General features: G+C 37.0%; 1 protein-coding gene across 1 annotated transcript in view; it reads right to left on the bottom strand.

The window, feature by feature from the left end:
* TTC29 (tetratricopeptide repeat domain 29) overlaps nt 1–12,825 on the bottom strand; it is a 594,494-nt gene that overhangs the window by 575,382 nt on the left and 6,287 nt on the right. The window contains exon 2 of the mRNA XM_039876006.1: nt 7,516–7,589. The gene's annotated coding sequence lies outside the window, so the exon portion shown is untranslated. The remainder of the gene's footprint in view (nt 1–7,515; nt 7,590–12,825) is intronic.

Below are 12,825 nucleotides of genomic sequence, written 5' to 3'. Positions count from 1 at the left end.
ATTCCTACTTGACAGCATAGATATTTATATTCTAAAGACATAACTACAAGGCAAGGTCGCCAGATTTTAACAAATACACTGAATTTATCCATACAAATGAATGCTGTTCTCTCAAATAGGTAGAAACATTCCAAGGATATCGATACTATTGAACATAATTTTGAAGGCCTTCCTTCATACACAGAGAGAATTGCTTTGAATGTCCCCAATGGTTAAAAACAAAATATCTTTTTCTCATCAGTATAAGTTCCATTTTTGGAAACAACCAAGTCATTCAATAAGGTAGATGGTAATCAACTGGATAAGAACAGCTTTAGCCTAAATAAGAAGTGACTACAATATAATAAGACTAGCTTTTCCTTTAAAATGATTCCTTAAGCAGTCCCAAAAGGTAATTCCAAAAGAAATTCCTAAAACATTTAGGAATAATAGCAGTATGGTTGAAAGAAGAGTCTAGACCTCTAAAGCAATTCATCTGAAAAGGATGACTTCCATATGAATATGTGGAGTTTTTTTTAAAGAAGAAATAGGCTATACTCTCCTTGTTTGATTTTCACAGGTATCCTATGTTATTGGTTATTAGATAAGGGGAGTTGGCTATTTTTCAGCTTGCTATAGGATGAAGTTTCATTTAATAATTCAGTTTTTGGAGTGAACAAAAGTGCAAAACCTGAAATACCTTCATAGAACTATGCTTTAGTGATCTCTTCCAAAACAAACTTAAAACATTCACATGGACAGATAATGTGGAAGTCAATGTATGTGCTAGAAACAACAGATAAATGCATATCAAATGTACATATGAATATTAACAAAATATCGAAATACTAACTCTGCCCACTTTTGATTTCAGAATCTTGTTTCCAAAGCTAATTTAATTAAGCACGTCTATGACTAGGTTGCAAGAATGGCATATACTGAAATGTTAGGAACTATACAAATTAGTTTAAACTAGTTTGGTATTTCGCCCACATAGAGGTACTTAATAATATTTTGTTTTTTATATTCCTGTTGATGATGAAAGGAAGAAGGAAATCATCCCACATCGGGTACCTAATGTACAAAAGAACTGAACACATTACTAATTTAATCCTCTCAACATCTCTGAGCTAAATATTTTTATCTCTTTTTATAGATGAAGAAACAGAGGTTCAGGAAATTGAAATGGCAGAACACTGGCACACCACTGGCAAGTGGGACCATTAGCTAGCCATAGGCAGACAAAAAAGCCAAAGGACACAGCTATGTGTTTTGAAAATAAAATAAAAGTATCTTCCCATACAGAAGCTTCCTTCACCACTCCCCCTAAAAAACTGATGTTATCATTCCTCCTGATTATATTTCATTAATCTCAATAATTCCTTTGTCATACTTTTCCCCAAAATGAAATGGTGCAATTACCTCTTAATCTGGGAAAATAAAATGTCCTATGAATTTTATCTTGTTATTTATACAAGGAGACTTTGGAAACCAGTTAAGTGTTTTGGTGGGACATATAAAAATAATGCAAGGTAAATAAAGAATTGTTGAAGTCAATAGAACATTTTTTTTAAATTGTGAACCTTAAAGACACTAGGAGCCTTAACTATCTATGGGGGTAATAGTTTAAAATTTTTTAATTAGAAAAAGAATAAAGAGGAGTTCCTTCAAATAAAATGCAAGAGGAAATTGAGAATAAATGTCAGGTCATTTCATTTGACCTTAAGACATATTTTACTGGTGACTCTTGTTTTTGAGTGTTTCTGATTTTTTTCATTTGTTAATGACCCCAATTTTCCAGTTTATCTCCCAGTTTATTCTGCCTAGTAAAGCTTGATCATTTTCGGCTTTTATTTTCTTGTTCAGCTTATAATGACTGGAAATTTGAGAGAAAACAAACTAAAATAAGCCACCTGAATTAAATAATAAATTTTTATATCATCTTGGTGGATAATAATTCATTTTCAAAATAAATATAAGCTCCATAATTTACTATTTTGTGAGATTCTTACATTATTTCTGTAAGGGTTTTTTTTTTACCATTGCCAAAAACTAATACCACCTAAATTCTAAAACAGGTTAAACTTTAAGTGACTGATGTTTTGACAGTGATGTGGCAAACAAAATAAAAATAAAAATATCTTATCCGGAAAGTTAGATATGAGAATATGCTTCTGACATCTCAAAATCTCAAAAACTACTTGCATAATTCTGGCTTTTGTTTTGTTTTGTATAAGTTTGCATCTGTTTTTATACCAAAGAATATACAGAAACATGTGCATTGCTTATCTTCAGTTGACATTTTATGAAGCAGAGCTGAGTACAGAATTTTCTTTCACTGTAAAGGGCATGCCACAGGGTGCAAAGAAAGAAGGGATTGGGTCCTTCCAGCAAAACATTGCCCTCTGGCACTCATACTCATCTCCCCAGGGATATAAGAGGGCAAACTCTGGCCCCTTGTAACTCTAGGTAACATTTCCCACAACCCCTGACTCATAAATATTGACATTTGGTAAAAACAAGAGCAGAAAAGAAAAATGGGCTTTACCTCCCAAAAAAGTTGTTTCCAAATTGATATGTTCTTATATTTTCTAAAGCCGGATTTACATCAAAGATATTGCTATATATTTAAATAAAATATACTTTATCTTAGTATTTTAAAAAATAGTCTTATCCATTAACAACTAGAGAATATAGGAAATAGAACTTTCAATGAAGTTTCCGATATTTTTTTTTTTTTTTTTTACCACCAGGAAAGTACTTTTAACTAACAGGACCGAGTTTAATGCAATTTTTTTCTAAAAGGAACTATAAATGTTCTCAGAGAAAATATTTTTTTGCTGAATACCAATTTTTAAATCACAGTGAATTGTAATTCATTATTTTCAGACAACTCTCTTCTTTTTCCTTTTAAATATTTGTCTCTATTCCCCTTTGCATCAAAACCTCTGAGAGCTCTCCACAGACCCGCGCCTGTTCGCTTCCATTGTGGAACTGCAGCGCAGCCTGGTGGTGGTTACTGTTATATACGGTTTAGGCACGCGATGGCCGAAATTACAAACAGCAATAAAATAATGCCTCGTGTTTATAAGGCTTTTAGAAAATAAACATCAGGAAAAAGAACAATGAAGTGGCTTTGTTACTTTATAAAAAATATATAGCTTTTTATGGTTTTTAATATAATATGCCTTTTAAGAATAGTTCTGTAGAGTTACTGAGGAGTCATTCACATAAATTGATAAAATTTTAAATCTTTTTATAATCTCTTTTTTATGACTTTTCCCATTATCTGAACAATGTTTCAAAAGCATTTAAAGGGCAAAAATATCTTTAGTAAGTGACAAAGTAAACTAAATAGTTTTATTCTTTTCCCTTTTGTGCTATGGGTATAATAAGCACTGTCAAAAGACAGACAGACAGACGGAGAGAAGGAGGGAAGGGGAGGGGAGAGGAAGAAGAGTTGCAGATGTTATAAGACTTTTCCCCAACTGTCAAATTTTAACAAACAAGAACTTAGTTAATTAAGTTCATTTCCTTAAAAAGAAATATGTTTTTGATATTTTTCCCCTAAAAGAAAAGACAGTTTTAAAAGAAAAGACAGTTTTAAAAGAAAAGACAGCTTTTTCTTTCACAGTTAGCAACACCACTGATGCAAGATTTCATGGACAGAATGGTGATTCACAATATAATTAGCCCTTCATCTCTGCAGGTTCTGCATTTATGGATTCAACCAACCATGGATAAAAAATATTTGGAAAAAAATGTTTTGTTTTTGCTGATGAGTAACTATATAGTTAGGCCTATGATAGTTGCATCTGTACTGAACATGTACACACTTTTTTCTTGTCATTATTCCCTAAACAATACAGTATAAGAACTCTTTACATGTTATATCAGATATTATAAGTAATGGGAAAAGGGCTAGAAATGAGCCTGGCTAAGGTTAAGAGAAAGAGTCCTAGCATTTGAACTGCTGGATCCAGCCATAACTTAAGTTAGCTGAACATCTGAACTTTCCAACCAAATCAACAAATTCTGTTTTTCTCTAAGAAAGCAGAATTAGATTTCAATCACTGGCTACCCAAAAAAAGTTTTAAGATAGTTAATTTTACTAGCTTTTTATTGAAATGTGTCCTGCCTGTGCCAACAGCCCACATAATCTTAGAAATCACTTTATTTAAGTTTCTTCCTTGGCCACCCCAGGTATGTTATTTCTCTCGTCTCTCTGCCTCCCACACCCAGTTTATTTGCATATACTCTGAATGACTTACAAGTTTGCTCTAGCAGCACATCCTCCAGCACATGGACACTAACAAAGAATGACCTCCAAAAGGGCTTCCGAAAAGAAAGGAATAGCAAATAGCAAAACCCAGATGACAATTGTAGCCCTTTTCAACACCGTGATTTCAGACTGAGGAATAACTGCACAGAGAATCCAGCCATCTGACCCATCAAAATTGTGAGATAATCAATTTGGGTTGTTGTAATTCACTATGTTTCTGGTAATTTGCTACCCAGCAATAGAAACTGGATATAGGCCAGATCCAACAACTTGTCCTTCACTTAAAAAGAGATATCTTGACATGCCTTAAATCAGGGGTCCCCAACCCGTAGGCCGCAGACTGGTCTGGTTCATAGCCTGTTAGGAACTGGGCCGCACAGTAGGTGGGCAAGCTAGCGCAGCTTCATCTGTATTTGCAGCCACTCCCCAGCACTAGCATCACGGCCTCATCTCTACCTCAGATCATCAGGCATTAGATTCTCATAGGAGCACTGGTCTCCGGTGCTGAAAAGGTTGGGGACCGCTTCCTTAAATGACTAGGACCATAGAATATTGAAATAGAGACAGATGAGCAGATTCCGATGAAGCTGGGTACCTGGAATGCCTATATTCTGTTGTCTTCTTTGCCAAGAGAAGCAGCTATTCTAACTGTGCTTAAAGAGGTTAGTCTCCCTTTGCCTGAAGAACTTCCCTGTGTGCCCTTGAAGAAGGTATCCAAAGGCTTAGGGAGATTGGACTTTGAGCTCCAGCCTCAGATACAAAGACAACAGCCTTACAAAGACTATTCAATTAGCCTCAACAATTGCATAAGGTCAAATCTCTGTAACGTGTGTGTGTGTGTGTGTGTGTGTGTGTGTGTGTGTGTGTGTGTGTATGTGTGTGTGTGTCCGTCCCAGTGTTTCTGCTTTTCTGGTTGAACACATAGCGGTCACTGTCACTAATACCATGTCAAGGTGTATCTTCTTTGTGCCAAGCCCTGGTGTCCTCCTAATGTACACACACGTTTTCCTCAATTTAGTTCAAGAGGTTCACAAAATAGCAGACAATTTAAATACTACAATCACCATGAGTTATTATCAACTTGTTCTTTAAATATAAAAAAAAAATGATGTGAGAAAATTTATAAGTTTTGTGTTCCAAAAACATTATACATTTTTTCCTAAAAGTGTGGCCTTGATATTTCCCTTTATTTTGTACCTTTTTAAGGAATGCAAAAGATCTAGGAAAAAATGTTTGAATCGTTTTGGTTTGTGTGCAAGTGAAAGAAACTCAAACTACCTGCAGCGTGAGGCTTCAATCAGAGAAGCAGAGCCACTAGAGCAATAACGGGAATAATAGATTTATTGCAAGAATTAGACTCATACAAATGTGGGCGCAGCTAGGAAGTGAAGGTCAGAGGATTTAAAGAAGAGCACTCACTAGTCCTCTAAGGGCACTGGCAGGAGTGGGTAAGTCAGAGCCTGCAGGGAAATCTGAGAGGCTACTACACCCAGCCGCTTCCCTGGGGTTGTGAAAGGGAAGCTCACAAGGAGAGGTGTGGGGAGATGTCTGCTCTGTGCAGCCAGCACTTCTTTGGGGCTGCAGCCAGGTGTCTGGTAGAGGGAAGAGGGAGCTGAGTCTGCTTTGGGTGAGCAGGGCCAGCAGTGCAGCTGGAACGAAGAGCAGGACAGTGTGGAGGAAACCAAGAACAAAGTGGGACTCACAGGTACCTGTGTGTCTATCTGACCAGAGAATAATGGTCTTTGCTTCCCTTCAATCTCTTTAGTTTCTCTTTGACCAACTCTAACTCAGAACTGTGCATGGCAGGAAATTCAGGGAAACATAATTCCCAGCTAAACAAAGATGGCATGGCATAATTCAGCATATCAGCTAGAAAAAAAAAGGAATTTATTATAAGGATCCAGGGACTCCTCACAGAACTGAGGACAGGCATGACATTAGGTCTCAGGAATAATCAGAAAGAGGAATTCAAACACCATCAGGGCTCCTCGCTCTCTTGCCTCTCTTGTCGCTCTCTCTCTGCTGACCTGCTCCTTTATCTGCCTCTCCATAGACTGTCCTGTTCCACTGCAGGAAACCTATGCTAACTGCTGACAACGCCCCAGCTTCATTTCTTACAGCTTTTGCAGATGTGTTAATGGGAGAGAGACTCTTTCAGCTTTATCTCTTGGTGTCTGGTCCAAGAAATTCTGAGAAAGGACTCACTGGCCAGTGGGCTAGGTCATGCTATATACTGTCTATTCCTGCTATACCATGTGAGTGAAAAAGGACAAAGCAGTTTTCAGAAGATAGAATTTTGAACAAAGTAGCTCGTGAGTATATACCACATGGGGAAGTACTGTAACAGCCTCTATGCTAAGAGTTCTGCATATATTATATCAACCCTCTGAAGTTATCACTCATCTCATTTTACAGATAAGGAAAATGAGGCTCAGAGAGATTATATCTTACAGAAGATCCCAGAGCTCCTAAGTGATAAGACTGACTGGTCTGGCTCCAAAGAATGCCCTTTGTACTACACCAGTGGTTTCCAGTGTTTCCTAGTAGCTCCATTTAATTGTCACTACGTGGTAGGCTTTCCCCCAATACTGCATGTCAATAAAACTTAGTGCGTTTTTTTTTTAAGTTTTTAAAAACCACTATACCATATTGTTCTATCTTCTTTCTCATTTTACAGGTAGCAGAGACACAAAATGAAGACCCAATCTACATATCTGGAGAAAAGCTCTAACTCTGGGTAGAGAGCTCGCTTCCCTATTTCACACTGCCCCTGACCCCTGATCATCCACTGCAATAAATATGATCAAAGCTATGTTTAATTTCTTAGCTGAAGCAAGAGAAAAATCTGTGTTCACTCTCATGTACATTTAGTTTAGTATAATCACGACAAAAATCCAGTTAATACAATCATGTAAATTACTATTGAATCTACTTTAGACTCAAGAAAACTTTTACTAGAAAGAAAGGTCAAAGCAAAATGGAACAATGACTTGGAAGTTCATTATTTTCCTTCCAGGATTTCATTATCAACAATATATATATTGAGCATGCTATTATAAAGCACTGTACCAGGCATAATATAAATAAATATATTTGTGTGTATATGTGTATATACATATATATGTGTATGTATATATAGATATATATATATGTACATATATATGTACACACACACACACACACACTAGATTGCAAAGTTCCAATAAATTCTTCAAATACAATGTGAAATGAGATAAATTTTTCCCTTGCAGTACCTTTAGATGCTCGCTCTTCACTGCCATTCAGAAGGCTGCACTGGAAAAGCTTAAGAAGCATGAGTTCTGGGCTTCTGTTGAGAAAAGTAAATGAAAAGGTGATAGAACAGCAGCTGAGATAAACTGTAAGATTCCTAACCTTCTCTTGAACTAAGAGTGGCCAGTTAAGACTAAAGAAATTTTTTTCTTTAAATCAACAAAAACGGGATTATGTGGCCTCCACAATAAATATTATCTGTTATATGTGTACGTAATACATAAAATATACTATTTATAATAAATAAAAATATTATAAATAGAAACATGATTTTATATCAATAGGCTTCCACAACAAGAAAGTGTCTAGTGTTATAAACCATGTTCAGGGAAAAATAAAAACAAAACCATTCTAGATCTAAAAATTTGTAATTGTATACACACACACACACACACACACACACAAAATTTCCCGAATTTAAAGTAATCTGATTAAGAAACCACAGTCCCCTCTTAAAACTGAAATTCTTTAAGGCCACCAGTGAAGACGACAATGGTATAGCTAGTGCCATATATGATAACAGCTCATTATTAGAAATTTTAAGGATTAACTGTAACTTGGTGGTCCAAGCTTCATTTGGGCATATTTTTGCATAAAATTTTACTAGTCTTTAGTTTCAAAATTTGCTCTCACTTTGCCTCGCTTTGCCTCTTTCAGAAACATGTCATGCAGTTGGGGGCTCTCTGAGAATAACCAGTATAGTCAGTTTGGTGTTGCTGTAAACTTCAGATCTAGATATTGTCACCCATTTGCTCTTTCTAAAGATGCAGGACACTTATTTCAAGACACTTGTCCTACTATACTAGTTTTTAAAAATGCTGGTGACAGATGGAAAATAATTTGGAAGGGTCAGCTTCTTCTCTTCTGCTGATTTTTTAAAACTGACTCTTAAGAAGGATGTTACCCTATCACTGCAAGCCCCTGCATAATCAGTGTAGATAGCCACACAGTTCATTCAACCCATAGTGATGAGAATCAGACATGAAGATGGCTGAAATAATTGGGGCAAATCTGTAGCAGGCCAGTTCAGTGGTCACATAAAAATGAGGGCATATTCAAAAATTATAATGGATCATATTCTCTGTGGGTAAAACAGGAGTGATGATGAAATATCAGCCAATTTCAGAAGCAAGTAAAATTTTGTAAAACATTAGCATTTCTATAGGTGTAGAATAAAAAAAATACATATTTAATATAAATTTAGACAGGTTTATGTCCCCAAAATCTAATTTCTAGCTCATTATCTCTCATAACAAAAAAGCTAGCCACTAATGGAAATGCCAGGGAGTTGACTATGTTAAGCTAAAGTATTATTTTTAATACTTTGTTTCACTATGGTGGGTTGGATTTCTTCCACTTGTCACACTAAATCTATCTTCTGCCCTTCTCTGCTGTGTGCAGTGCCCTGGGAGGTGGATCTGTTTGGACTACATCAATAGGCTCCTTTGCCCTCTGGCTTCTAGTTGGGTTTGGCCAACAGCGGGCATGAAGGGGAGACCAGAGAAAGAGAGAAGAGTGAGATGGAGCATTAACGGTTTCAGCTCCCTTTGATGGGCTCATCCCTTCACAAAGGGCATAGCTCTTTTTAGATGGTGCGCTCCACGCAACTTTTATTTTCACATTCCAGTAACTACTTCCTCCTCTTTGCTCTGCTACTGTATCATCCCAAGTGGTGTCCATCCTCTGTGCCCAAATCTTTGTAAACAGTCCCTCTATGAAAGTCTCCTCAAATCAATTTGATTGACCATGTATGTGTAACTTTAGTTGAATCATAGGACCAGTAATCATTATTTACAATTATTTAGCAGTTACTGTTAATTCAGAACAATTGTTTGATAACAAAAGTTGTGGCTGTTCCCCATCGCCTTGTGCATGCTTTCCTTGATAAACCTGAGGCAAGATTCCTGGAGTGTACCTTCAATATTATCTCAGACCTTTGTCAAGGGTGTGTGGCCTTGCTTTTATTAAAATGGCTCTGGCTCTAAGCGCTGTCTTGGGGAGGGAAAGCAAGTAATTCTGTTAGATTGACCCAAGACAGGCTTCTATTCACCAAATGTGTAATTTTTTGGTGATACAAATCAAATAGTTCTGGTTATCTAATTTAATCTTTATCGTGGGCCAATTTCTCATGCCATTTCTACATGCTATCAGCTTTTGCTCTGGAATATCCTTTGAAGGACATCTGTAAGGCAAACGTCCTTAGGAGGAAGAGATAGTGTCTCCTTCTAGGGCAAAGAACACCTTTGTTTCCTGGTCAGGATAATAAGGACAATGTGTTCCTCCAGGACAAACATTGGGCAGGTTTGCACATGGGCAATTATAAAAGACTGGGGCTTTCTATGCTTGGAGTTCCTCAGCTGTGATGCAAACAAACCACTTCAGGCACAGACCTAGACCTCTCTGAGTCACTCCCTGGGAACCAATGCAAGAATGAAACTCATACTGCCTTCTGGATGTGAGCTGAAAAGTTCTTTTTCTCTGATCCAGATATCTTACATTTTTTGTTACGAGAGGTAATGAGCTGGAAATCAGAGTTTCAGATATCTGAAACTCTGATAGGCTATCAGGGTAAAAATCTCAGACCTTCACAATTCTTAACAATCCAAGGCATCCCAGCTCAGGGAGCCACTGTCCTGAACCCATACATTTCTGTATCAGGTCTGCTGCCTTTATACTAACTGCAGTCACTTTTCCTCTGATCATTAAGTTCTACTACTCGACTTATACCATGTCTGGATCTTCCCACTCTCACCAGAATAAGGAAACCTATATGAACTGTGTTGTTCCCCAGCAGCACCCACAATTACAAATGATAGCCACTTATGCATTTTCCAAAGAGGGTGGTGCTTCTTTTACCAATGTATTTTCTCTAGGTCCCTTCTTGGGGAGATAAAAGTTAGAGGGTAGAGGATTGAATGGACTGCACATAAAAAAATCCACTCTAGCATCTCTACTTGCAAGTTCTTTAGATTCCTCCCTCTAAATTATGCCAAGGAAACTTTAGTACTTTGACTTTAGTGTGGCCCCACTGAGTCCAGGTCAGTTATCTAGAATCATTCCAGCTGTTCCTGTTAGCCAGATTTGCTGAAGTAAGGGAACAGAGTGCTAGAGGGTCTCACACCAGCAATTAAATATTTCAGCTTTTAAGTGATGTACACGACTTTCTCTCATAACCCACTGGCCAAAATCATGTGGTCCCTCCTGCAATGGAGACATAAAAGAATAATCTTTCAGGGTCCTAGAAGGAGAGGAAAACTGGGCATGTCTCAGCTTCCCTCTCTGTAATTTAGGGCTGCCACAGTGATGAAGAGGTATAACATCACAAACTGTTCATGCGCCCTAATGGACAGCCCGCTGGGCTACACATTCCGCCTTCACCTCTTCTGAACAACCACAGGAACCGGAGTTCCTGAAATAATCAACTTCGAGGACTGTAGCAGCTATGTTTTATGTTTAACCCTCACATCTTATATGTAAAGTACAAGTAGTGACTAATATTTTAGGTTACAGGTGGGAATATGTCTAAACTGCTATCACCTTGCAATAAAGTGTGAGTCTGAGCCTTTTATTTGTACTATTTATTGGTGCCCTCTGGACCTTCCTGGGCCAGATTCTTTATTTCTCACTTCTGTTTTATAATGGAATGCTGCTGATATGTCCAATGTTATGGTTCAGTGATTAGATAATAGCTAGTTTTTGATGGGTGATTTAGGTTGTCTAGACATCTGGAGTCCCAAAGTCAAATGTTCGGTTTCTGTCAAGATCAATAGCAAATTAAGTACTGCTTTTCAAATGAAGCCTAGTTACAGTATGAATTTCCTCTAAAACCTAGGGCTTGCTCTGGTGCTTGCCAGTCTCCAAATAGAATCTCTGCTCCCATGCACATTTCCAGTGCCATAGTATGTTATGTCATAAGGCCCAAGTGGCATGTCCTAATTCCAGAACTTGTAAATATGTTAACTTGCATGGCAAAAGGGATTTTGCAGAAGTGATTAAGGTTAAGGGCCTTGAAATGAGATTATTTTGGATTATTCTGGTGGTCCTAATCTAATTGGTGGGACTTTAAAAGTGTAAGATGAAAAAGAACAGGGGTACTCTTGAAAGGAACTCAACTCATTGTTGCTGGCTTTGAGGTAAAGGAAGCAAGCAAAGAAAAGGAATGTGGACGTGTTCTGGAAGTTGTGGACAGCCTACAGCTGACAGCCAGCAAGGACAGGAGTCCTGCAACTTCAAGGAACTAAATCTTGCCAATGACTTAAATGAGCAAGGAGAGAGATTCTCCCTGGAGCCTTTAGAAAGGAATGTTTACTTGCCGACCCAAGTTTTAGTTCTTTAAGGTCCATGTCAGACTTCTGACCTTCAGAACTATTAAGATAATAAATATACATTATTTAAGCCACTATACTGACAGCTTGAAATACATGAGAAAAGTCAGAGGTTAAACTCAAGTTCCACAGAGTGCTCTCCTCACATCTGAAGAAAACTATTCCTCCACACTAGGACAAAATCTTTCCGTGAATTCTCCTTACTTCATATAAGTCAAAACCTTCTTCCTATGGGGATTGTAATAGTCTAGCATCTAATATATCAATGACTTAATGATCCTTGTTCAAATCCTAAAAGAATTTCTCTTGATATACAATTATATCTTCCTTGTTTATATTTTTTGTAATACACAGAATCTTCTTCCTAACCAGAAATATCTTCTCTCTCAAATCTTCTGAATTATCTAGTTTTGAATCTTTTATTTAAAGTTATTAAGGGTTTTCACATTCCTTTTAGCCTGTAACTTGATATTCCAGAAGTGTCACTTAAATTAGCCTGAAAATAAAAGAATAATGAAGGGGAAAAAAAAAAAAAGTTCACCACATAGAGCTACTTGAAAGTTCATCTAGTGAGGAATAATTTATAGAAACTGTAATTTATTATTTACTATGCAAGTTGTTTACGCCATTCACAGTTTCCATTTCATCTGAGTGACAAAGGACAACATATACTACTAGGGATTATCAGGTGGCTTAAGATACTTTATCACCTTTCTTGTGAGGAAACTAGAGAGCCTTATAGTCATTAATTCAGTAATTCTAGTAACACACTTTTGAAGATGAGGGCAAATGTCCTATTCCTTTATAAATTTATTTCAGGAGTTTAAACAAAGAGCCCTTATAAAGAAAATCCAATATGAAAGTTAATATACTGAAAGAATACATGAATCAAAAATGTAAAAAATTAAATCTATAGGCAAAGAAAGCCATCAGAAATCATTGTCAAGC

This window comes from Pteropus medius, unplaced genomic scaffold (genome assembly GCF_902729225.1).
Source record: "Pteropus medius unplaced genomic scaffold, Ma_sr-lr_union100, whole genome shotgun sequence".
Taxonomy (NCBI): Eukaryota; Metazoa; Chordata; class Mammalia; order Chiroptera; family Pteropodidae; genus Pteropus; species Pteropus medius.
This window is presented reverse-complemented; position numbering and strand designations above follow the sequence as displayed.